This window comes from Melospiza georgiana, chromosome 8 (assembly GCF_028018845.1).
Source record: "Melospiza georgiana isolate bMelGeo1 chromosome 8, bMelGeo1.pri, whole genome shotgun sequence".
NCBI lineage: Eukaryota > Metazoa > Chordata > Aves > Passeriformes > Passerellidae > Melospiza > Melospiza georgiana.
Genome location: NC_080437.1, coordinates 18,549,713 through 18,576,082, shown reverse-complemented (window position 1 = coordinate 18,576,082; position 26,370 = coordinate 18,549,713).

Sequence of the window (26,370 nt, the reverse complement as noted above, 5' to 3'; positions counted from 1 at the left end):
AGGAGGGAAGGACCTTTTTATTTATTTTTTTGCCCTCCCCTTTTATTCTTTTGCAAGCTTTAATTATCGAAGGACTGAATTTGAGCTGTTCCTGTCTTCTTCCTTCCTTCCCGGACAGCATTTCTAACAAAGGCCTGTGGTTAGAGTTTGAGGGGTTTTTTTTCCGTTTTCTTTTCCCCTCCAGAGATCTAAGGCTGTAATGAGATACCAACACCCTCTCCTTCCTACAGCCCCCAGACAAGCCCTCGGCCCGGGCAGCCCCTCCCTCAGCTCGGGCTGCAGCATCCCTCCGGGCTCCCGGGGCAGGCGGCACCGATCCCAGCGCAGGGCTGCCGGCCTGGCAGGCGAGCGCGATAGAGTTACAGGGGAGAGCAGCTCGCACACCGCCTCGGCTTTGATGAAGCAACAGTTCATTATCTCCCTCTCCCCCAAGTCCTTCCACAGTGAAAAAGATCTTCTATTGTCGAGGCTAATTTGTCCCTTTTATTTAATTCCTCAACCTGTGTGCAAAACTGTGGTCACATTACTCCGTCACCCATCTCTCCCAGTCTTCTCTCATTGCTGTGAAATGCAAGGGCAGGAGTCTCTGGGTGCCCCTCTTGCTCCCTGTGCCAGGGTCAAATCCTGAGTTGTGAAACCAGGGGCATTCTGCACCCTCAGCCCTCACTTTGACAAGGAGGCAAGGTGCCTAAAAACTTCTGGAGGTTTGGCTCCCATGGCTCCATGCCTACCTGAGAGAGCTGCCAGGAGCAGTGCCTGTGCTCCTCACCACCCCAAGTGTGGTTACACAGCTGGGGACAGCTGCTGGGAGGACAGAGGGGAGCAGGATTTCTCACCCCAACACCTCTCTGCCTTCCTCTCAAAGCCACCTGTCCTCAGGTCTCTCTCTTTACCTGGAGGGACTTGGTGGTTGCTGAAATTCCTGTTTGGGTTGGGAGGAGAGGGAAGGAGCAGAAACCTGTAAGCTGTTTCATTTGGATATTTTCCTTGTATCGCAGGAGTGGTGCCTGGTGCCAGATGGCTGCACATCCCAGGGCCCTGGGAAGGAGCCGTGCCGGTGCCTGGGTGTGGCCTGGTGCCTGAGCTGCTGTGCTCCTGCTCTCCCTGAGGCGCAGAGGCTCGGAGCAATGGCAGAGGGAAGCTGGGCAGGGAGGGTGTAGGGCAGGAGCATCCCTGCTCTGACCCTGGCTCTGCAGCCCTCGCCATGACTCTGCAGGGGAACAGCCACGGCTGCCCCTGCCATGGGCCCATGGCTCAGAACAGCTCGGTGTGCAGCACAGGCCAGTGTGCCACCCAGGGGAGACGGGGTGCTGGTCACCTGCAGCTGCTCTGGCCACGGATGGGGACTGGAGGATAAAACCACACAGGGAAGCCAAACCTTTCCCCCTCACCTTCCTCCGTAAGGAGGAGGGCACTGGAAAAAGGTGTTGAGCAAGGGGCTGTTGTGCAGCAAGGAAGGGCTGGAGAAGAAGAGCTGAAGAGGGGAGGAAGGCAGAGCAGTTGCCAGGCTGTCTTGAGCCAGAGCCTTTCATGGAGATGCAAGGGGATGGGAACATGGAGGATCAACATTGTCTTCTCCAAAGAAGAAAAGAAAAAAATGCAGAAGGAAGACAAAGGGAAACAGGACTTGTTGGGAGGAAAATGGGGATGCTCAGGGATTGAAGCAGGCTGGGGTCCAACTTAATAAGAAGCGAACCAAAACAAAACCCAAACAAAAAGTGACTGGAATTGGCGGTGGGCACCCCCTCCCCCAGGCAGCCATCCCCAGAAGGCAGTGAAGCTGCCTTTTCAAACAGCCGCCTCACAATAAATTCATGGCAGCCAGGGCTGGGAAACAGGCTGCTGCAATTTAAAGGAAGCGTGGATTTGCATATTGAATTAAAATTAAGAGCTAATTATGCAAATAAATTATGACATTTGGCAGGAGAATTTGCTTCAAGATCATTTATTACGTTCTTTTTATAACAGTGCGAGCGTTTAACGGTCAAAGACAATATTTTAAAGGAAAATTAACGCAAGATTATTAACCTAAAAACAATTCCACATTAATGAGATGTATTTCTCTTCAACTTCTCACACCTGGCTGCCTATTGATGCCCAGCCAGGACTGTCTCTTAATAATTGGCATTTTTTTTGCAGGCAAATATTGAATGAGGTGGTGAATGCTGCTTTGGACAAACTCACTCAGGAAAATTCCTTCAGGGTCTTAGCTTGCTGGTCTGTAAAGGAAAGTTGTGAAGGTCAAACATGTCTCATGTTGTTCTGTGCACTTGTACTGACCAGGTCTGGATGTGCCTGGGAGAAGACACTGTGCTGTCTACCCCATCTGCATGAGAATAAAAGCTCCCCAGCTAAAATGCACATAATTGCTTTTTGGAAGAGATATAAAGCAAAAGTCTTAGCCATTTGTGGTCATTAAAGATCCTGTGCCTTTTCTTCCCCAAGATCAGGGTTGTTAACCCCGGTGTTTTGGCTCCCCTCCAGCCCAGGTACTGCTGCCTTCCCCGGCCCTGCACTGGGACTCTCAGGTGGGGCAGGCACTGCTCTTCCCCTCCTGGGACACTGGAGTGCCAGCCACGCATTGTCCCGGTGGCCAGGATCCCCCTGTGAGGAGGATGGCTTCAGGAAGGCCCCACACTGGGCCCTTGGAAGGCCACACTGGTTTTTGCCGGAGCACTGAGGGATTCAGGTACCTGCAGGACCCCAAAGCTGCCCATCCCCAGCCATCACCTGTTTCCAACCTCTGGCCCAGGTCTGTCACACACAGCTGAGGAGGTTGTCTGCAGTCAGGTGAGTAGTTGTCTGTCTAGTGGATTGACTCTTGTTCAACCAGGAAAGATGCCCAACCATTTGGTTGTTTTTTGTATGAACTTATCTTAAAAAAAAATATTCTCAGGAAAGACAGGAGGTGCTTGTGTTCCATCCAGCACTCTTGCTTTGCCTCTCTTTTCCAGGCAGAATGCTGGGCAACTGGGAGGCTGTGTTTGCAGCCAGGTTATAGGGGCAGTTGTTGGGAGTTATGAGAGAGCCGTAGCCAGGAATGACTAGAAGGGAACAAATTAGGAGGTTTAGGAAGTGAGAAACAATAATTGTCAAAGGTGGTACATTGCAGCCTGGCCAAGGAAGAACAGGGTAATGTGCTACACATCCTTCAATCATTTTCACTCCTGCTTTGCCTCCAGTGTGGCTGTTGTCCACTGTGATCTGTACACTGCTAGGGCAGGACGGGATGTGAGGACTTGATTCTGGAGTTTCCTTTTGTTCCAGTTTTTTACCCCTGTTTCTCAAATTTTCCCATACAAAGCCATCTGCCTTTGTTATAGCTGGGTTTTTTCAGAATCCCACACCCTGCTAAAGATTTAAGGGACTTCACCCAGAGGGCCATTTCTCTTCTGAGGTTGCTGAAAGTCTTTCATGATTCCCCCATATCCTCTCTCAAGGGATTTTTCTCCTCTCAAGTTCAAGGTGGAGAGGACATTCCCTGTTAAATCAGTCCTGGCACACAGCACACAGTGGTGTGCGGAGCCAACCACAGGTAAGAAATTGTGTTGCAAGAAATGAAAGGTTTGGAGCCAGACAAAATGTGTGACATTCGAAGTTCTCAGCTCTCCTCCCTCAGAAAGGCAATCTGTGACTTCTGGACCCTCCTTAATGACCCAGAGCCGGACGGAAAATAATATTAATAATAATAAAAGAAACAAAGAAGGGGCTGGCGCATTTTTTAAATAAAGAAATTTCCCTCATCTTGCGGTTAATTTAAAAGGTTTATTTCTTGAAATGAATCCTCTTCATCAAATCTCCGATCCTTGAAAATCAGTGCAACCTGCCTCTGTGGATAATGAATTGATTTGTAATGTAAATTATATAAAACACCCTCCCCGCCAGCATTTGTGTGTGAGTGTGTTTAATCTAAAGCGTTTAAGTCTGAAAATGAGCTTCTCCATCAAAAGTCTCGATTCCATTTACATTTCTTGCATACGAGTCAATTTGTGCCTGACCCAGTCTATAAATCACTGCCAAGGAGTGCTGTGTCTGTACCTCTCCTCTTCCCCCATCCCTCCCCTCCTCCTCCCATCCTTGCACATGCAATGTTCAGAAAGGCATTTTTGGATACCCTCTATAAATGGCAGAGTTCCCAGTTCTCTGGCCAGAGGCTGACCAGTGCAGGAGGAGCCCCAGCTCAGAGGGCTGTGCAGTGTGGGCACTTAGCAGGTGCTGAAGAAGGGGGAGGAAGGGAATCCTTCTCAGCTTCTGCTGGCTGCTCTTAAAGGGTCTCCCAAGGGAAGGTGCCCTTTCTCTGGGTGGCTCCTTTCCAACATGTGTTTGCTCGGCCACTAAAGGAGTCTGTGGCTTAAAGGCACTGGAGGGTGAGGTCTACAGCAACATGGTGCACAGCAACATGGCTCTCTAAATTCCATGAAATGGGAATTACTTGCATCACCAGAGCCTTTAATCCTATATTTATGTCCCCAGCTGTTTGATCATGCCAAGTTTTATCCTTCATCCCATGCCATTGGTGGTGAGAGGACATGGGTCACGCCTCCTTATCTTGCCTCCTGGTGCTAAAACCAGTGGGAGTATCCTCTGGGAATTAGGGGCTTCCCTTGCTGGTTGGACTTCCATACGACAAATGCCTGTGGCCCTTTCAGAGAGCAGGGGAGGTGACAGCAGTGGTATCTTCACCAAAAATGTCTGTTGACCCATCTGGGTACTGGCATTAGAAGGGGTTTAGTAGCAATGCACTTGAGAGACTGTTGGAGATCCACATTTCCCTGAATATTTATGCACAAAGATTTACAAAACCACTTTAACCAGTCTTTCTTGAATTCTGTTGCTCTCCCTTTTCCCATAGCAGAAGGATACCTGAAAGTGTTAAGAAATTAGAACATCAAATCTATCCAGGTCTCCAGAAGAGCATGAGACAAAGAACTGAACCATTGGCCACCTATCCCCAAGGCCACTTTATGTCCTCTGTCTGCGAGCCTTGACTTGCCCTAACACAGCTATCTCTGAGCACCCCTAAGAAGTGAGCTCCATCCATTGCCATCTGTCTGGTCTGTCACCAGAATGAGAAAGATTGATGTCCAGAAAAACAAAGTGAAAACTCAGCTTGAGTCAGGAAGGCAGTGTGAGGTAAATCTTCCGAAAAGACTTATATTGGTACTAATAACCAGGAAAGGCTTCCTCCCTGTGCCTTGTTTGTTTACCTTTGAAATGGGGTTAATCCTTCCCTTCTCCTGGCTTTCCTCGGTTTCCATATCAGGGCTGAGAGTGGGGTGTATGTTACTGTATGAATGTGCAGCCCTGAGCACGATGGGGCTTCTGGCATTAGAGGAATCCTATGAGCTGCTATAATACAAATAGTAGGAAGAGTTTTTCCTCAAGATTACCCCAGGGGATTGAGGTCAGACTTTCAGTGAAGGAAGACACAAACCTATTACCAGTTTCTGTGGGGACTAATGCAATTTGCACTTTGTTAGAGGAACTCACAGTGATTTGTACACATTAATTACTCCTTGCAGCATCCCAGCTGGATAAATATTATTACCTTCATTTTACAGAAAGGGTAACTAAGATGTAGAGAAGTTCATTTGTTTGACTACAGCTGTACAGCATGCCAATGACAAGAGCCAGAAATAAAACATAAGAGGACTGATTGTCAGTCCCTTCCTGCTCTAAAACTGTGGGTTCCAAATACTTTTTTCCCAGAACATCGCAAGCAAAGAGAGCAGCGGCGCCTCCTGGCTGGGCTGGTACCACTGTGGTGGGGATTGGGTACTGGGGGTGGTGCATGAAACACAGCCTGGGAAGCACTGCTTCCAACCCCAGCCTGCACAGCCTGCAACGATGGGAGGAGGAAATGAAAGTGCAATTAGCTGGAAACAAATGAATTTGTGTTGCATATATTTCCCAAGCTGATGAGTTGGTGAATGAACCACTCGTTATTTCATGGAGCAGCATCTCTAAAGATCTGTAGAACAACTTGGAAAAAACCCAGCTTTTCTGGTTTGACATTTTTTGCAATATTTCTGAATGCTGTCTGCTCTAGTTTCAAGCATAGCTACTGCTGTATTTCCATTTTCTTTTTATGAAAAGGAAATTCTGAAGAAGTTTTGTAGTTTTTTAGCTGTTTAAACTTCTCACCTTGAATTTTTCAAGGTCTTGTGAGTGTTGACAGTATCAGCATATGGCCTACAGGACTAAAATATTTTGTAACCTAAATATCAAGCTATTTTTGTTCCTGTTTTCCTATTTTTCTTGTACTAGGTCAGTTAAAAACAAGTGATATTCCCCTGTCCAGAAATGTTTAACTTCAGCCAGAGATGCAAAATTAAACAGACAACACAAAGCAGCATCAAAAATAGGAAATAAAAGTGAATAGTGGGTTTGAGCATTAATTTGTTTTTATGGTTGTTGAAGGTGAGGAGAGAGTACCTCTAGAATCAAAATCCTTTATTTCTACAAGACAAAAACATGTTCAGAATTTTTCCAGCTGTCCATATTTGCTTGCATTTTTCTAATGGGATGAACAGAGGAACTGGATATGATGAGCAGCAGATAAACCTGCAAGATGGGACCAGAGTGATGAAGCTCCTGTGTGGGCTTCCCTGAGATGGCAAAACAGATTCTCCTGGAAAGATGGACCTGAGAGTATTACAGTAACAATAGTGTCATTTTCAGTTGGTCCTTATTTAGTCAGTCTCAGTTACATTTGAACTGGTTTCCTGTAGACTGGTATTTTTCAACCTGTGGTCTGCAGATTCATGGTAGGACAAAGAGGGTGAGTAAAGCAATTTCACCAATGCTCTCCAGTGGTCAGGGCTTGTGAATTTTCTAGGGGGCTGCTGAGCCTTCTTGAGAGATTTTCTAGGGATCCACAAATCAAAGCAAGTTGAAAGACACTACAGCAGCATAATGTTATATTGATTGCTTTGTTTTTGCAGAGGATAGATTTTGTTTAATCTTCCCCTTCCTTATATTGCTTGACACCATTAGTTTTATCTTAACTGACATTAAATTAAAAAAACCCCAAACATTAGAGAAGAGATTTTCTAATGTATTTTGTACTACTTTTGGGTGGGTAATAACAAGAAGTATTTTCTGGGGCGCAGTAGCTCTTTAAAAAGATATTTGCTAAAAAAAAAAAACAGGTAGGACAGAAAAGCATGGGCTTGAAGTGAGATCTTATTCAGTGCAAGTTTTAGAAGAAACTGGGATTCAAAATATATTGAGAACTAGAAACTATGGGGCCTGCCCAGAGCTGGACAGAGGGAGACACAGAGTCCGTCCCTGGTCTTGAGAGCCCACTGGCAAGATGGGGAAATGGATGTGACAGGGGAACCCTTTGTTTGGTGAGGCTTTTGGTCTGTGGTGGGGGATGGCAGGAAGCAGTACCTCCCCCCAGCAGGGACGGGGCTGTGACAGAGGGCTGTGGTCTCGGGATGGAGTGAGCGGGATGGGGCAGAGCTCCCTGGGAAAGAGCCCTCCCCAGCACTGTGCCTCCTGCTGCCTCGTGAGCCCCAGCTCCCAGCCCTGCTCATCCCCAGGCACAGCCCAGCCCGGACGGGGAGCCAGGAGGGATGCTGGGGACGGGGACAGACGGACACAGATTCCACTCAACAAACTTGTTTCTCCTCCTCTTCCATCCTTCACAAATTCCTGGTGCCTGGCACACCCTGTCCGCTCCGAGGCTTTAATAACAAGGGAAACCAACATTTGTCGTGGGCACAGTAGGGAGAGGAGAGGCAGTGCAGAGCGAGGGGGCAGACAATGTGCCCATATGAGAACAGAAGGATGCCAGGGCGGCCATTCAGAGCCGGTCCCTCTCTCCTCCCTGCACCCACAGCTCCTCTCCGCCGATGCTGGGTTCTTAACATAACAAGTGAGCCGAGGGGCGGCCGGCCGTGTGCTCTGTGCTCGGCTAAAGCCCGGATTCCTCCGCCCAGAGCCCTGTCTCCCAGCTACTGATCCCGGGAATCAATCGCTGGGCTCTCCCCTGCTGCCCGGGCAGCGCTATTGTCTGCTGGCTCTGCACTGGGAAAGGATGCCCTGGGTCCTCTCCTGACAAAGACCAATAAAGCCCGGGGGAGAAAAATACATATATAACCATATGTGTATATGGATGTATATATGCATATGCAATAAATAAAGCAAGCCAGCCAAGCCCTTCAGGCAATTTTAGCTCCGTGTATTGTTCAGGAGGAGAGCTTTCCTCCCTCCCCTCCCATCTCCTAATGAAATCCCCCAAGCCCTCCTTGTTTCTCCCCCCTCACCCCCTGCTGCCAAAGGGTACTCACACAGGCATGCTCTCAGGGATTTTGTCTCCTGTGGTTGGATAGGCTCTCACGATGGGGGAATCTTTTATTTGCTAAGGTTGTTGGTGACAGAGCCCCTTCAAACTCTCATTGCTTTCTTCATTGGCTGGACATTTGATTTGGGGCATGCCTTCACCCCATTTCACCCAGACCTACCCCTGTCTTCTCTGACCTCACCCCTGCAGTAACACACATGCACACCAAGCCTGGCCATGGCTGGAGGGATGAAGGTGTAAAATTGCTGGATCCTCTCAGAGCCCCAGGTCCTGGCCGTGGGACCATCTGCCTGCATGCCCATCTGTACAGCTGTCTCCATCCCCTCCTCTTGGGGCTACCCAAGACATGCTTGGTGGATGGATGGATGGATGGATGGATGGATGGATGGATGGATGGATGGATGGATGGATGGAGCAACCCACCTGTATCCCCATCGCTGTAGCTGCCTCTTAGACCTTTCCTGTAGTGCTCGTGGTACTGTATAGAGGCAGGACAGACAGCAGAGGCTCCTGGCCAGTGACTGGACCCTGGTCCTTCTCGCAAGGTCTCTGGCCACTCACTGCCCGCACACTCCTGCCTTCAGGCTGGGCCTCACACCACGTTCCACTTGCCTTCCCTGAGCAGTGCTGAACTGACAGCCCTCATATTCCTGGGCTCTCCACAGAACAGGAGAAGGGCTGTGAAGGCATGGGAAGCCACACAGCTCCGAAGGCCACCAGCCCTGGGTGCTCCCCTGTGACAGAAAGTGCAGGTGAGAGGCTTCACCATGCTTGGTTCTGCTCATCTCTATCCCTCGCCCCAAACTCAATTTCTGTACAGAGAAAATGAGTTCTCCTCCAGTGTTTCTTTTTGCCTCCCATTGCACATGAAAATGCTGACGGATTTCCCTGATCACTAGCCATGCTGGCTAGTGGCTAAAGCAGTTCATTTCAGACCCTGTGCAGGTATTTCTTACCATATATTATAGTGAATAATGTATCCCCAGCCATGCAGCACAAGGCTTATAAGGCTATCTCAGTATTCTGGTGACAGCTTTAAACCACTCGACCATTGACCATTCAGGTCTCATGGTTTATAGAGTCACCAGCACACCTTGACAGGGTTATAGCCTACTTATTGGTATAAAGCATGGTTAGGGATACATTATTATAGCACGTTGCCTCTGAAACGGGGCTGTGTGCCACTGGTGGCCTAGAGAGCCCTTGCTGGTGATCTGCAAAGGGCTGGGTGATGTGGCCAGCCCCATTCACATCTACCTGCTAAACCACGATGAGTGATTGCTGCACTGACCTGAGGGACAATGTTCACTCTCAGATCCTGGGGGCCCAGAGGTGCAGGTGGCTCTGACAAGAGGGGGGCTGCAAGGAGCTGCTTTTCAAAGCTGCACCCAACCATACCTGAAGACCTCTCTGTACACCAGTGATCCAGCAACCACTGTGCAGGTTGCCATGAGGATGAGAAATTCTTTGAAGACTGCTGCTTCCACACTACATGGTTTACTTCCACCTTCTCTGGACTGCTTCTGGTTGGATGCAACCTGACCATCTTGCTTCTCTACAAATGCCAATTTGGCCTGGTTCATGCTGAACACTCATTAACAATTACTACAGTTAAGGTAGTTAATCACTACAGCTAAGGTTGAAATCTGACTTTTCTTCTGATTCCAGATCCCAGGTCTGTGAACTTTTCCCATCTCCCACAGAAAGGTTTCTTCCTTGTTTCCATTGTTTCAGTCTTGCTCCTCAGTTAGTGATTTTATTATAAAGTTTCCAGGGATTGTTTGAATTGCCTTTGAATGCAGTATGTACTTGTTCTTGTTGCCATTGCAGAGCTGCAACAATTTAACAAACAAGTTAGGTTAAAAATGTTGACCTCAGGTTACTTCCTGATCTCACTCGATTTGTTAAATATTGAGCCAAATTTGGAGAAAAATTACCTTGGTACTTTGAAAGCCCTCAAAACTGGAACTCAGCAGCAATGTTTTAAAATTTCTCTCGTTGCACTCCCTCTTTAAGTGCTATTATAGGAAATATTTGTTAAGGATATTTCAGCTTTAGGACTAGTTGAAGAGATCCATTACAGAATTGCTATATGCCAATGCTCAGGATGCCTCTGGAACAAATGGACTCATTTTCTCAAATGTTATGTTTAAGTCTCAGTGAGCTCTTGACCACAACCCCAGCTGACACATGCTTCTTTAGTGTCTTCTCTTAGTTTCCTCTGCAGCCTTGATCCTAAAGAGATTTAAGGTTGTGATTAAACTTTAGGCATGTAAATAGCCCCTCTGATGGTTACAGTTAACACTGTGAGCATCCTCTGAAGGGGCTGAGGCTGCCTCAGCCCCACTCTTGTGGGTGCTGCTGCCAGGTGTGCACAGTTTGGGGTCAGCGAGCTGCACAGACCTGGCCTAGGTCAGGCATCCTTGCAGCATCACATCTTACCAAGTCAGCCAGAGCACACATTGCACAGCTTTTGTGCCAGCTTCAATTTTATTTCAGATTTCTGCAAAATACAGGGGGATGACAGGCGATATTTTAAGGTATAAAGTCAGAGTCACAGACAAATAACACCAAATGCACATTGAGTCTGTCAGAAGTTAACCTGTCAGCACTCCCTGAAAGGATCTGCATTAGCAGATCAGCTTCACCTCAGATCAGCATTTGTGTCATGTGGCCACAGTCTTTCTGGCCTAGTATTTGGAGCCCTAAAGCCTGACTTTCTCCCCTGTTGAATCCAGGCTTCAGTAGGTTTAAGACAGCAGGGTGATTGCTTACCTTTGCACAGTGAGTTCTGCTGGTGTGAGGCTTTAGTGGAGTTTTTTAAAAAAGGAGACAAAATCCTGTAATGTGTAGATGTGAGGCTATTAGTCTTTCCATAGTCTTTTTCACTTAAGAAGGGGAAAGCACAAGATATTGAAGACAAATAAGCAGATAAACTTTTGTAGATGTACATTTTTACAGTCTTTTCATGGCTTGCACAAACTGGTACGTGGGAAAGAGGTCTGAGATGGCACTGACAATACAGACACACTGGGACTTAGTAGGGACAAATTGGTTGCTTTGCATTCAGCTTCTCAGTTCAGGTTTCCACTTCAAGCACAATAAATCCCCGAGTCCAGAATGGCATCTTTCCTTCCCTTTACAGAAATGGCTCTGCCAGGTCCTGAGTTCCAGCCACTAACTAGGTCATGCCACACCAATACTAAAGCAGGAGTGCAAGGGGAGGAACCAGGCCCACCTCTGTAAAAGGACAGATAGATCATAGTGCAGATGGAACAACCGAGGGATACACAACTAATTATATGCACAAGTGTGGGGTATTTATTACTGTAAAATGCTCACAAAATTCATAGGCACCTAAGACTTATGATGGCATTATCCACCGCCACTGGAGAATTAATGGGCAGCCTTTTCCCTGTGCTAAAGCAGACAACGGAGGGGGGTACTCTGTCATCCAGAGGTGAGAGCAGGGAATGAATGCATAGACAGTACTCCCCTCTAATGCTAATGGACCCTAGCACTGAGATTAGATTTACACCCTCCCTCTAAATGTACACCAGGGGAAGGCAGCTCCCCCAGGCTGCCTTCCCAGCGGCGTGGTGCTGCAAGAGCTGCTCTCTGCTCAGCCTGCCTTGTCCCCACTGGGCTCCACGCTGGCCAGCACGGGCTCTCCTGCTCCCCACATCTGCCATGCCTGGCTTGGCACAGAAGGAGTGCTCACATTTTCTTCTGGGCAGTACCCTGTGGCAGTGGGGAACAGGGCAGCACTTGTTCCCCTGCCCAGTCCACAGGAGCCCCCAGCTCATTCCTTCGTGTGTACTCACCACCCCACCATGGGTGCTGGGCAGCAGCTGGTGCTGCAGTCCTCAGCACCACGGGAACACCACACCGTACTACAGTTCTTTTTTAGTCTCAGGTCACCCAAGAAACAAAAGCCTGGAGAAATTATCCTTCTCCTTCCCTTGCAGGATCTTTGCTTTGGGATGGGAATGGGATTTTGACCCGAGGAATAATAAACCTAACAACAGGCAATGTGTAACTACTGATCCTCAGCTTGTGGAAGGGGCTGGTGAAAGATGTTCAGGAATAAAAAGACAAAGCATCAGAAAAGTTCTCATGGATACATTTCTCCATCATGGCTCCGTGTCTGGCCCAAGTCCCTTGAGCAGACCCGGTGTGAGTCCCCAGCACTAGCCCTGGAAGGAGCTGGGGCTCAGAAGGCACAGCCCTGCAGACTGGGAGGAGCATGGTGGTGCCCACACACCTCTCCCTAACACAGCTGGGAACACGAGCACCACAGAAGGTGAGAGGAAGGTCTTCTGCCACAGGTTTGAGCAGCCCAGCTCTGCAGCAGCCTTCCCTCCTCCCTGGCAGTGGGATTGCTCCTGGACAACATCACCCCACGCGCAGCGGGAGTGACCACAGGCCTGCTAAAGAACTCCCTGCAAATAATTCACACCAACTTGTTTAAAGGAGCAAATGGGTTTAATTATTAGTTACAATCTTGTCAATAATTATCACCCCATCTGTGGGTAATAAATGGCAGCTTCTCACAGACTGCATCATTAGAGTTTAAGGACACCAATGGGGTGCATTAAAATGCTGAGGAAAGCATTGATCTGGTGTAAAAATGCTCTTTACAAATTACAGACACGGGTCAAGCCCGCTGGTGAGTCCTCCCTCTTCCCATCTGATGCCAGCCTGCCCTCTCCTCTCGCTGTGCACCCTCCCAGTACCCCCAGCCCATGGCTCCTGGAAAGACAGAGAGGCCAGCAGATGCAGGGGACCCAGCCCTTGCACAGGACCCTGGGCTTTATGGAGTGAAGGCTGTGCAGTTATGACAGGGCTGGCATAAAGCACCACAGCTCCATCCTGGTCAGCTCTGCTGCTTTATTCCCACAAAGGGGCTGGTCATCTCCACAGCAGTCTTTATCCAATGGGCAAAAGAAGTAGGATGATATACGCAATGTTTCCCAAAATGCAGCTACTTCTAGGGTGGAAAAGCATTGGTCATCACACAGCAGGACTTCTTGGAGGAGAAATGATAACTCTTTTTTTAGGGGGGGTTCTTCTTTTGTTTTGATTTTTTTTTTTCCTTTCAAACTGCAGGCTTGAATATAGGCCGGCAGAATGCAATTATCCAGGCTGGAATTTGGCCAGAATGCTGGGGCTAGCAGTCCTACTGTTTCAAAATATGCCACAGTACCCTAAATGATCACATCTTGCAGAATTTGATTTTGCATTTCATCCAAAACAATATTAGGAAGTTCATGAGTAGGATAAGCAAAAACTAGTCCTACTTATCTCTGTACCTGCTGAAAGCTCAAGCCAGAATAGCTCCAGAAATTGTTTTAATTTCTGTGCAAAATATTGAAAGCAGTCTTTCAATATTTTGCCTTTCTTAAAGGTTTTATTCCTTTTGCAAATTCTTTGCCACCAGTTTCCATTTTTTTTCAGTAAAAAATACATCAACTTTCAGAAGGAGAAGCTTGAGTAAAACGAGTTATTTCAATCTGACACCAAAAAGAAAAAGGAGAAGGGGATTTTTTTTCATTTACAACAGTATTTTAGATGGACGACCTTTTTTTCCTAGGTTTTGTTTTTATGGTTCAGCCTGTTAGGACAGACAGAGGATTGAGATAGCTAATGGACAGTCTTTATTGGCAAACAAAACTAACACCTAAATGTCTCTTTGCATGTACAAGTTGTAAACTCTTCATTGAAAAGAGAGCTACATTGATAGAGGCAGACTGGGCTACAACTGAGCCCCAGTGTAAATAAACCTCTGCCAGGGCCCAGACAAACCCCATCCCTCCCATGCTTGCAACCTATTCCCTCAGCATTAAACAGCTCCAAATGCTCCCTGTTGTTTTGAATGCTATGCAAATATTGGCAGAAGGACACATGCTCTGTTTTAAAGATACCTCAGATACAGCCATACCAACCAAACTTTTTGGAGAGCAACATCAGGACTTGTAGTTTCTCTTTTTACTTCACCAAATGAAATTTATCTGCAGATTGAATTGTGCTTTTAGCTGCCTCAGGCTGTGCTAGGTCTTGCTGAATTTGGCCAATCATCTCCCACATGGGAAGAATAGAAAATGAAGAGGTAATTTTGAAAAGTCAAAATATTTCATTTTATATTTTGGAAAAGGAATCATAATTGATTTTATGTGTTGAAATAACTTCCCATTGTGAAACACAACTGTTTTTCTAGAAAGGACAGTGGCTGTCTGTAACAACACATCTCATTGAGGCTGGAAAAATTTCAATGTCCTTCTGTTTTACTGGAATATCTCAAAAAACTCCCACCTTAATTTAACCAGGGAAAACCAAATCTCTCTTAATTTTCAGTTGGAATGAAAGAAAATGAATGATAGGGATATTCAATAGCAATTTCAGATGCCACAGCTGGTGGAAGCCAAAAAGGAGAATGTGGAACATCCCATCAGCTGTGCAGCATCACCAGCACATGTGTCCTACAGTGTCTTCATGTCCCTGCTGCCTGCATGTCACTGCTGGAAAATCTCAAACTCTCACTTATCTCACATGGATCAACCACACTTAAATGAACTGTCCCAGTGCTGCCACTGCCCAGCTCACATCTAGTTTCCATCACAACCCTCTCTGGTGCTGAGTGGAATATAAAAAAGAAAAATAAACTGGATGCAGGAAATGACAAGTTCAGTTCTTAATTTATCATCATTCATACTATACTTCTAAATATCAAGGTAATTCCTTTGATTTTCTGAAAATGTAAGTGGACCTAAAAAGCAGTGTGACTTTTTGGCATCCTGTACCAGAAACAAATTATTCCCATGTTGTAATGCATAATGCTCAGTAAGGTCTGCATGAGAACTGGAGCTGGCCACTGCACAAACACAATTCCACCGGTGAAGCTTCCAGCCTCATTCATAGTACCTGCTCTTCAGTCTGCTCCCATTTAAAACATGCCATGTCACTTAATTGACAGACTCTATGCCACAAGCAGTTTGCAAATAAACTTGTTTGAAGAAGATATGCCCTGGCTGATTTGGAAAATCCCTATGCAGTGCATTCAAAATAATTCCAAGCTGATTAATGACAAGTTGAGCAAATAGAGGGAATGAAGGGCCTGGCACAGGCTGTGGTTAGTTAGAATTTGCTGAGTTCACTCCAACTAATTTTGTACCTTCTTCCATTTCACTTTCTGTAAAACTCCCAGCAAATCACTTCATGATAAGGGATGTGTTGCAAACCAGAGTGTAATGAATAGAGGAGAGGAGAAAAATCGCAACAACACATTTAAAAAATTCCCTGGGTAAATATTTGGACCTCAAGATTCACTGCCAGCAGCCAGGGGTCAGAAACATTACAGGTCCACTCAAAACAAAGGCAACTTGGAACTGGGAAGTGGTCAGAGTCAGTGCAACCTCACCAGTGTCAGGGAACTGTGTCTTTTATTGTAGCTGAAGATCCCAACGCTGCATTTGTGCACATCCATGGGTGTTCACATATTTAATGCAAGCACACACAAGTGCGGGCACTCACACGTTCTTAAAATGTATGTGCATATATTTCTGTATTCACAATGAACTGTTTATGAGCAAGCTATCAAGGAAGAGTTTTCACTGAAATTATTCAGTGAATGACTTCAAACAATGAATACATTGCAGGAAATGGCGATTGGCTCCAGAGCAATCCACAAGCAGAAAAGAAAGCATAAGCACTTGAATAAATGGGTGGCTATGAATTACTCATTTAGCTGCATTATCTTCTTGTGGTCCAAATTCAGCAAATGTCTAAACACCCACATCCCATTAAGAGCATGAATAGTCCCATTGATTCAATAGGGTTATTTTCTCTGCCTTCCATGGGGCAACTGAAATACTTAAATTTAAGCAAGTGCTTAAAGTGCTTTGCTGAATCAGGAGGTATGTCCACACTGTATATACCTGTGTTATACAGAAGGTCAGGTTAGCTGATCCAAGAATCCTTTATGGTCTTAAGATCTATAAATCTATGAATAAAACCAGCCTTTGCTGGAATTGCTTCTCCATAACCTTCCTGAGCACTGAAATTCATCCACACCCCAAAAATATTAATAAAACATCCTGTACTTAACTCTTTTCACATTATACTAAGTACGCCACTAAATAAACCTCTTAATATTCCAGTATATTTTGCAATGAACATTTTCCTGGTACGCTAGAGCGGTTCCTCCTTTTGTGCCATCCTGAGCACAATCCCCATGAAATACTGCAGTAAACATTTCTCTGAGTACTACAGCAAACACTACCAGCATTAGCAGATTAACCATTCCACTGAGCGCCATATTAAGCACACGTTTAAATACTGAGAGAAGACGTATAGCCTCCTCTTCCCACTGCGCCTCGTTACCCTGCCCAGATCCATATTTTTCTGCTCAGAGCTGACCAGCCCTGCATGTACCTGCTCTGTTCCCTCCCCTCCCGATGCCTCTCCCTCTCTTTTTCTCCTCTTCCTTGTTTTGCTCATCCTGGACCTATTCTTCTGGTTTGGAAAATTTGTCAGGGGCTAGGAAGCAAGGGATAAAAGGGGGTCAGAGGATTTGGCACATTGTTCAACCACAAAATCAACAACAAATCTGTACTGTGTGCATATTTTTGCCTCTGTCTCTCTCAGAATTTGCTGAAGTCTGTTGATAGAGAAACACAGGCTAAGTGTGGGTCCCCCTTCCTGGTTCAAAAGAATGAAGTAGCAGGTCTTGACTGGTGTAATTTGGAATTATAAAGCATTGTTTGGATTTTACAGGTGTACTTATTGTCAGCCAAATTTACCGTACTTAGAACGTTCAATGGATTCATCTTTAGCTAGTGTTTAAGAGCCGCTGACAAACCACCTAGATTCAACCCATGGTTCTGTTCAGCTTTTCTCCTTTCCCTCCTCTCTCTCTTTTTCCTCTCTTTTTTCCTCTTTTTTTTTCTTTTTTTTTTTTTTTACTAGCAATTTGATGTTTGATCATTTGAGGCAATGAGGCGGAGGGTAATTTACGTTATCAGGGAGGTATGAGGGGTGCTGGGAGCCCAGACGCAAGGCCCATTCGCCTGCTAAAGCGCCATCGTAATGTAATGAGACTCCAGTCAAGTGCAGCTAGTAATGGAGAGGAACATTTCCCATTCATCTGCCTACCTGAGACTCCACCGAATACGACAATAACTTTTGCACGGGAGGAGCAGGGGGGACACAGTGAAGGGGGGCCGGAGTCCCCATGGCATGACTCCCTCTGTCTCCTAGAAAAGCACCACAGCTTCATCCTTTAGACCATTGAGGGAAGCAAATTAACACTACTCAGGAAGTCACTAAATGAGTTTTGGAAGTGCTTAACCCTTCCCATGTCCTTTCCAGTAGGCACCTGGTCAGCACACACCCTCAGCCTATCTCTGAGACTGGGTCCCCTCCTTAGCCCCTCAGGTGTTGCATCCCTCAGGGCAGAACTGGACCCTTGTGCAGAGGGAGCTTGGAGAGGATGGGCCCACCAGAACAGGCCATTGGGAAGGTGCCTGCACATCAACTAGAAAAAGTTGTAAAAATGAGGAAAACAATTTCCTAGAAGTACTGCAATGCTGTTTCCCTCTAAAGGGGTTTCTAAAGAAAGCCTTTTTCCCTGATTGCCCCTCACCAGCTCCATCACTTCACAAGTGTGGCTTCCTATTAAAAAACCAGAATTTTGAGAAAACCTTTCCCTTTGTTTTCAAGTGTGGCAAACAGGACATTTGGATTGCATCAACAATTTATTTTAATACCATTTCCTAATATCAGTCAAAACTCAAACAAAATCTCAAGCCCACACACACCCCTACTGCCGTGGAGTCCACCCCTGAGGTAATTTCCTGCCCCATGGCTTTGTCAGAGCAGCCTTCTGCCATGCACTCTAGAGGAGCAGATATAACTTCACAATGTCCTGGGAGTGGCTGTTCCCATCACAGAGATGGATGAGCATATTCACATCACTCTTATCATCAGGGAAACTGAGGCACAGAATGGTGTTCCATGTCATGCCATAATGAATAAAATCCAAGGGTTTGTGTCTTTTTTCAGAGAATGAATACCAATGATGATAGAAGTAAATTCTGTCCCAACACCCCCCTCCAAACTCTGCTCCTGAGCCTTGGCCATTGCCTGTAAAATCTTCTTGGCTGCAGAGTCACTTTCCACTGTGCCTGTGTAGACAGGGCCTCCCAGCAGCACAGTAATAACCATAGCAGAAACACCCACCACCAGCAATAACAATGGTGCACATATTCAAGTTCTCACAGGCAACCTCACTACTCCATACACTTTGTTTGCAAGCTGAGGGCAATTACAGCTTGAGGGAACCTCCTGGATGCAAACAGATCTCTTGGTACAAAAATCTCAACGTATGTCAAGGGGTGTAGCTGGCCTGGACAAGATCAGGGGAAGGAGAGAATAATTTCCTTCATCAGCCTGTCCTGAGCTTGCTGTTTGTTCCCAGAACTCAGCCTGAGAAAGGCAGAGAGAGGAAAGGAGAGGGGGAGCTAAGGTCTCTCCCTCTTAGCCCTCACCAAATTCCTGCCACATGGACCCTTCCAATTATATCCCCGTTTGAAAGGCTGCTGTCAGGATGAAAGGCGCAGAGCAGTAATGAACTGACGATTAATTTGCAGTTGGCTCACCCAGTGCGTGAGTGTCTCTCAGGCTCGCTGCATGCGGGTGCTAAATATGACGATGTCAGCAATTGTCAGCCAGAGCCAGGGGTACCCTTAATAAGAGGCTCTCTCACTCTCTCCCCGCTGCCTGAGCGCCTGTTGCCAGCTTCCGGGGGCTCCAGCCCGGCTGCCCATCCTCCTGACGGCGAGGGGAGCTCTGTACCAGCCTGGCAGCTGCCAAACTAGCAAGAGGAAGGGAAAAGAAATGACCCTCTCCCCTGGCAAAGCAGCAGGAGCAGCTGCCAGTGCTAACTGCCTCTGCCCATGCCAACTTTGACCTGGGAGAGTTACAGCTTATGCTGGCATGAAAATAGCTCAGGATGCAATTGCACACGTAAGCACCAGCCATGTCTGGGCTGGGATCCCTTGCACCTCCAAACCTGGCAGCAAATTTCACAGCCCCTTAATCCATGTTAAAAACAAGGCTCTCACTCTCCTCATTCAAGTCAGCATCCCCATGTCAGAGTGGGCATGATGGCCAGGGAGCGTGATTGACACAGAGTTTCGAGAGAGCTCTTGCAGAGGAACACCCTCTGCAGTGCCCTGCAAACCCGTCCTGCAGCAGCTGGCTTTCATGGGATGCACTAAGGGTTGATGCAGCCTGACAGGGTCTGGGTCAGGACCTGCTCAAACATCCCTGCCAGCCTCAGAAGGGAAGCAAGAGACACACACTTGGGAACCAATGTGTCGAGCAGTCTGTGAGAGCACAGAGGGGATCTGAAGCAGAGCTCCAAAGAGTTTGCAGGCTCACCAGCCAAGATGTGTGGAAGGGACACAGTGGAGAACATGGGATTGACAGGGCTGGGAATACAACCTGTGTCCTCTGCATTAAGAGGCTGTCACCAGGCCACAGGGGAGGGCTGCTTTGCAGAGGGAAGCACAACACCTGCTCAGAAGACACAAATATTCAAAGTCAAGACCAATCCCTTGACACTGCACAAAGACACCTCCTGCATGCTCTCAGGAAATCTGGGGCATGCACAGTGGTCCTGTGTATTCCATTCACCCTTTTAAGTCTGTCCACCAAACCCAGACACTTCATCTTCTTTCCTCACAACAGGAATGGAACCCAGGCCAGAGCCACTATAAATGTGCTTAGCCTCAAAAAGATGTTTTCTTCAACTGTCTGAAGTTTGGCACTGCAAATTGCTGGGCACCTTTGAGAATCTGGTTTCAGGAGGGTCATAATAAATTCTGCTGTGGAGCAAGCCTTGGATACTTGGGATGCAGCAAGGCAATGCTCTTCAGCTGATGTGAGACACTTAGAAATGTTCATGCTGCAGCTTCCTTTTGGATTGCCCAAAGGCCTGTAAAATACATTTCATGTTTCTCATTCAGTAGATAATAACCTAGGTTATTAAACCTGGTTTCATGTGATTATGTTGGGATCTGAAAGATGGGTGCACTGATTCCATCCTGGGCATGGACTAGAGCTTCGGAAGGCTTATGAGAGTTCAAAAATCAGCTGCAAATGGCAGCTAACTGGAATTTTACACCAATCACCATATCCTTCCTGCTACAAATAGTGAATGCCATTTCTTTTGAAACATTCTGAAAAACCCTTCTGACAGTTGGCTCAGAGAGAGATTTAGTTCTAATTTTGTTTGGATGCTATTAGACAACGTTTACAGAGCTCAGATACCAAATGAAGCATCCCTTTTTCACCTTGAGCAAGAGAGTTTAACCAATAAGTTAGCTATGGGTCCCTGTGCCCCCTTCAGCCAGCCTCTTGATTTGTAAAAGAAATTTTCTGCAGAGCCAAAACCAGGTTATGGCTAGGTTTGTGTGTCTTTGAAACTGCTTGTGACTAGAAGTCTGATATTCATCCTATTCTGGTGCACATATGACTTTATTTTATCACTACAGTCTTCAGGTGTCCACACAACTTGCCAATCTGTTTCCTTGCATGAAATCACATGCCCCTTCTGGAGAAAAATACAGAATGAAGAAGGCAAAAAGATGTTCAGAGATGGAATCTACTCACAAGGCAAGTGTTCAAGATGCTCTGAGGCCATGTTAGCAGAATGGATATACTACTCCTGTTACAGCCCCCAGAGTACCCCTGTAGTGTTTGATTCCAATTCCTGTCACACCAGGCTGAGGTGGGGACAGTGGTGATGGGCCTGTATCTCCAGCAGCTCTGTATGTATGGCACAGAGTCCTTCATTTATGGCTGCAGCTCTTCATGTAACTTACAGGTCTTGCTGTAGTCACAAATGTGTTTTTACCATGGAATCTCTGCCATCAGAGCTGGCATTTCAGGCACTGCTCCTACCATGGCTCTCACTCCCTCTCAGTGCTGTCCCAGTAGATGTACAGGTGTCCTGCCAGCTGGACACAGCCCACATCCAGCTCACATACTTTCTTAACAAACTTCCCTCAATGAGACCTTCCTGCAGAGATGCTGTCCAAGCTGCTTTTCCTGCCCACCAAGAGTGCCTGGGACAGACAGAGACACTTTTTGGCTTCCCCTGCTCCTTCCAGCCTGCCTGGCTCCCACTGGGAAGTGGCTCAGTGCAGAGCAGGAGGCAGCAGAGCCATGGCACCAGTGCCACTTGGCAGGGTGTCCTGATGACACTGTGTCCCCACTGACAGCCCAGTGCAGCCCTCTGAGGGTCGAGGGCTCCTCTGCAAAGGAGACCTGAGCCCTTTAAGGAGGAGAGAGGAGCAGAAATCAATTGTCTGCTCGCCTTCCTCCCCAGGCCCCCCTCTCCCCCTCCTCCGTCACCACCACCACCACACACGCACCCTATTCACCCTGCTGGAAGGTGACATTTGCTATTAACCTTATATTGGGCCATTTTGTAAATCAATGTCACTTACATTTAATAACAAGTGTAATCAAAGGAATTATGCAAATTTAATTTGATGCTTCTTGAATTATGCAAATCTGCACCACATATAATGGCTTCTGACATGTGCCCAGTTGGAGAACGTTCCATTACCTCCTCTCTTATTACCCCTATTATTATTTTTATTTTTTTATCCCGTGGGGGGGAGGGGAGAAGGGAGGGAGCAGCAGTTAGGCTTAGAGGCAGGGGGGACAAGCAAGTGCAGGGAGAAGAGAAGGGAAAGAAGAGGGGTGGTGGAGAAAAGTGCTCCTTTGCCTGCATTTTGAGTAGAAAAGCCTCCTGAAGGCATTTCTGTTATTGTTATTGCAGAGCAAGGAGAGTGGTATGGGGGGGGAGCGGAATGGGGATGGGTGGAATCATTTCCCATGAATGGCTTTGCAGGCAATAATACTATAAGCCTCTGAGTCTAAATTACTGCCCTTCCAGTCCTGTCTTCAGCACAATATTACTCTCCTTGGCCTCTTCTTCCTGAATCACCAGGCAAGCTGGGGGAGGGTGAGGAAAGAGGGGAGCAGGACCCACAGAGTGGAAAATGCAGAACAAATGGGTGAAGAGATGTTTCAGGGTTTCTGTTCCGTGGCCATCCCAGGTGCCCCCACATTCTTATTCCTTCTGTCAGGGCACCAGAGAAATATCTGTTCTTTTCCCTTTTGCTTTCCCACCAATTGTTTCCTTGCATGTGACCCCAAGGTCAGGAAAAACAGCCACAATATGCATATGCCTCAGTTTGTAATATCTTCACAGTAACCTGGGGTATCTTCAGCCAGTGACATCTCAAGTTTCTCCTTTTGCAGGGACTTAAGTGTCTGCAGCACCAGAAGTCAGTTTGGACCAGCCTGTGTTTCTTCTGCTGGTCAGAGATGGCAAGAGTATTTGGTGATCACAGGATGGACTTGAAAGACAGCGCCATGGTGGGAGTCCAACACAGGATGCTGGACAACATTTTCCTCTGCTGTTCCTCACAGAACTCATGAGTGACTCTTGCCATGATAATTTGTGCAGAGTGACCTTGGGTAAGACCACTCCCATCTCGGAGTCCTGGTGTCCTCATGTTCACACAAAGATAAATTGATCTATATTTTGGAAGGAGGAGAAGAAGGAGAAGAAAATACGTTTGTAAAAGTCTGTGCACTCCTCTAATGTGAATTGATCCACTCAATGAGGGAACAGTACCAATATGGCACCATCATATCTATAAAGCAGAGTCACTAATATCCAAAGTCTCCTTAGACTTTGAGAATTGAAAAGTAGGGAGTATTTTTACATTTTCCAGTTTATACTTGCCATGTTTCCTTCCAAAACTCTTCCAGAAACACTGCCTTTTTTTTCTTCTTTTCTTTAAATATTTCTTCTATTATTACAAAGCCCTATAGGCCCTGCAGTTTTTTCTCAAATTGAAGATAATTTCCAGAAACATACTCTGCATTTATATTTTAAACACAATAAATTGGAAAAGATGTTCAGATTAATTTTTTCTCGTACATACCAGTACTTCAAATTCTTTTAAAAGCTAAATAAATTGGTTTTGTTTCCTTAAATGGAAGGATTTTTCATCTGCTATCCAAATTACACTCTCATAGAAATACTGGTGAGAGAAAACTGTCCCTGCTCTGCCCAAACCAAACATCATTTGAAGTTCACTGTGGAAAATGTCATGTTTTGGCCAGTCCTTAATAGTATGGCTTCCACCAATGATGGGGTGAAATGGATGTGCTCACCCTGCTTCAAGGCTAACACCTGCTGGCCTTAGAAAATAAGTATATAACACCCAGGGGATGCTTCTGACATTGCTTTTCAAGCTCTGATGGTATTTGACAGCATCACCAGCAGCTCTCCAGTGCCATCAGCACTCTGCCACTGCTAATTCTCTGTAGAGTCCATATGGGAAACAAGGCCTCTGCAAATGGGATCTCAAGAGTTGCAGCTGTGGGTAGAAATCCTGCTGGGAGGTCTCAGTCCAGCATCTTCTCTGACCCCTGTGCAGGGAGCCCAGCCCGGGTCTCTCCAGCCCCCAGGGATGTGCTCTCTGAAGGGAGGGTGTCAGCAAGAATGTCAAGAATGGTGCCTGACAGTTGCTCACCTCTTGCTGAGGTTGTTGATTCACTGCCCAGGGACAGTCTCTGTCACTAGAGGCTGAAGAAAGGAACAAAGCTCATTTCAGAGTCAGCCACATCTGAAGTCTTCCTCAGCCCAACATTTCTTGACTACACAGAGGATGTTTGCCTTGCCTTGCCTTGCCTTGCCTTGCCTTGCCTTGCCTTGCCTTGCCTTGCCTTGCCTTGCCCTCCCAGCAGATGACCTCCATGGCTCTCGTGGACATGGGGACGGTCAGAATCCAGGATCATTTCTTGGTTCCAAGTGCTGCACAAGCAGATCAGCAAGAGGGTGCCCATGGGGAAGGGCTGATGTGGGTGCCCACCCCACAGAGCCCTCAGCCCCAAAGGTCCTTCAGGCGAAGCAGGTTAATGAGTGCATGGAGCTAAACTTGTCTCCAGTGATCAACCTGCTGAGGTCAACAGAGACACCAAACAGCCCAAAGGCTCCTATCCCTGCATTCCAGAGGCGTGTGCCAGGTGGAAGTGCCTCCCCTACAGACAGAGCTCACCACACAAAGTGCTGTTTCATAGCTGGTGTTTCTGGGCTTTTCTCTCCACAAAGATTCTCAGGAGGATGTCTCTGAATGACTCCAGTCATGGATATTCCAGCACAAAAGAGTCAGTGTTGGAGTTTGTTTGGAATAGTTGCACGAACAGCCACAAAATGTCCTGTACTCTACACTGCAGCCAGCAGCATCAGTGACAGCTAAGGCAGCTGTGGCTGCTGTAGTGTGGGCTCACTGCTCTCTGTGTTCCTCAGCCCCAGCTGGAGGATGCCAGATCCAACAGAGATGCCAGAGTGAAAGTGAACACATTTTCCTTAGGGAACCTGTTCCATGGAGCTTAGGTCCTGATGCTGTAGGTAGACTCAGAAATAGGCAATGCAAAGTTCCTGAGCCTTGGCTGAAAGACCTTTGTGCTATTGCTGGGACAGGGAATTTGCCTGCCTCAAGCCCTGAAGGGAGCATGCTGGGCTTCCCCAGGGTAAACAAATAGAGTGGGGAAGTCATAATTGACACAAGGGCTCTAAAAGGGACAGCTCCCAGCAGGAGGCCATGCTGCTTGAAGTTTCCTTGCTCTCCCCTTCCCTGGAAATCACAGGTCATTGCTTGCAGCCACCTCTTTCCCAATAAAACTGTAACCAGTGAAGAGCCATAAAAACACTGGAGCACAGAAAGGCTGGGAATCTGATCTGGTGAGAAAGAACACACTGACAAAATGAGCATGAAACATCGTGGGAAGCAGTTTGGAGGGATCAGGCTGGGACAGTGCAAGATAAGAGCTCCTGAAGGTAGATGGTGATGGCTTCAGAGACAGGGGTGAAGAAAGCGGTGACACGGTGCTGTGACAACTGCCAGCAATGTGGAGGGGAGTTTCTCAGAAAGATCTTTTTCCATAAAATAAACTTTGAAGTGAGAGCTGCAGAAGAAATGAAATTATGGACAGTCCTACTTATGACCAGGGTCCCAGCTGTCACACTACTGCCTATGCTTGGCCAGGGCATACAGGAGTAAACAGGTGTCCTACCTGCTCCATGCCTCTGCCTCACCTCCTGTAGGGAGAAGACAGGACAGGCACTCACCCCACAGGCTGGAACAGACCCCATCAGCAGTGGCTCTTCTGCAGTGTGACTCCGTTGACATCAGGGAAAAACCTCTTCCTTAGCAAAGAAGAAAGGTATAATGTTCATGATGCAAAGAGGGAAGATATTCCAATTTACCTTTGCCCTTGAAATGACAGGGGACTGGAAGTTTCACTGGGAAGGCACCTGAGTTTCTCCTTCGGTTTTGGGCAAATGAAAGGAAGATAGCAGTTTCGTATACAGGTAAAAGTCACATAAGAAACTAAACAGGCAGATTGGCTGATTTTTTACAAAGAAATAACTATGTCTTTTGTTATTATGTTTTTAGACGTTTTTAGGCTCTGTATTTCATCATTTAATTACTGAAAAGAGTTCCAGGAGTTAAATATTTGGAAAAAAACTATTTTGAGGACAGATGTTGCCATCCTATAAGCATGACTGAGATTTGCATGGACAGAGTCTGCCAATGCCCCTTTAAGCTGGCAGGCATCTAATGAAATGCAGAAGCAAAAGCTAGGGACCAGAGCGAGCCAGTGTCTTCTGGAGCTCCTTCTTCCCAGCACCCTGAAAGTTTTGTGATCAGATCCTGCTGACATGAAACCCCACAGACTGCTTTCCACGGTGAGCTGGGAAAACCCCTGACACATGTGAATAACAGCAACAATCTCTATCATCTGTAGAATACAGAAAAACTGTGAGGCCCTGTGGAGAACTCTGTCTACGTGCTGTAAGGTCCACCTACCACAGGCCTCTGGCAAAAGTCAGCATCACCCTCCTCTGGCTTCCTCTTACAGCCCATTATTCCCTTATTTGAGCAGTGGCCTCACATCTTTGTTACCTG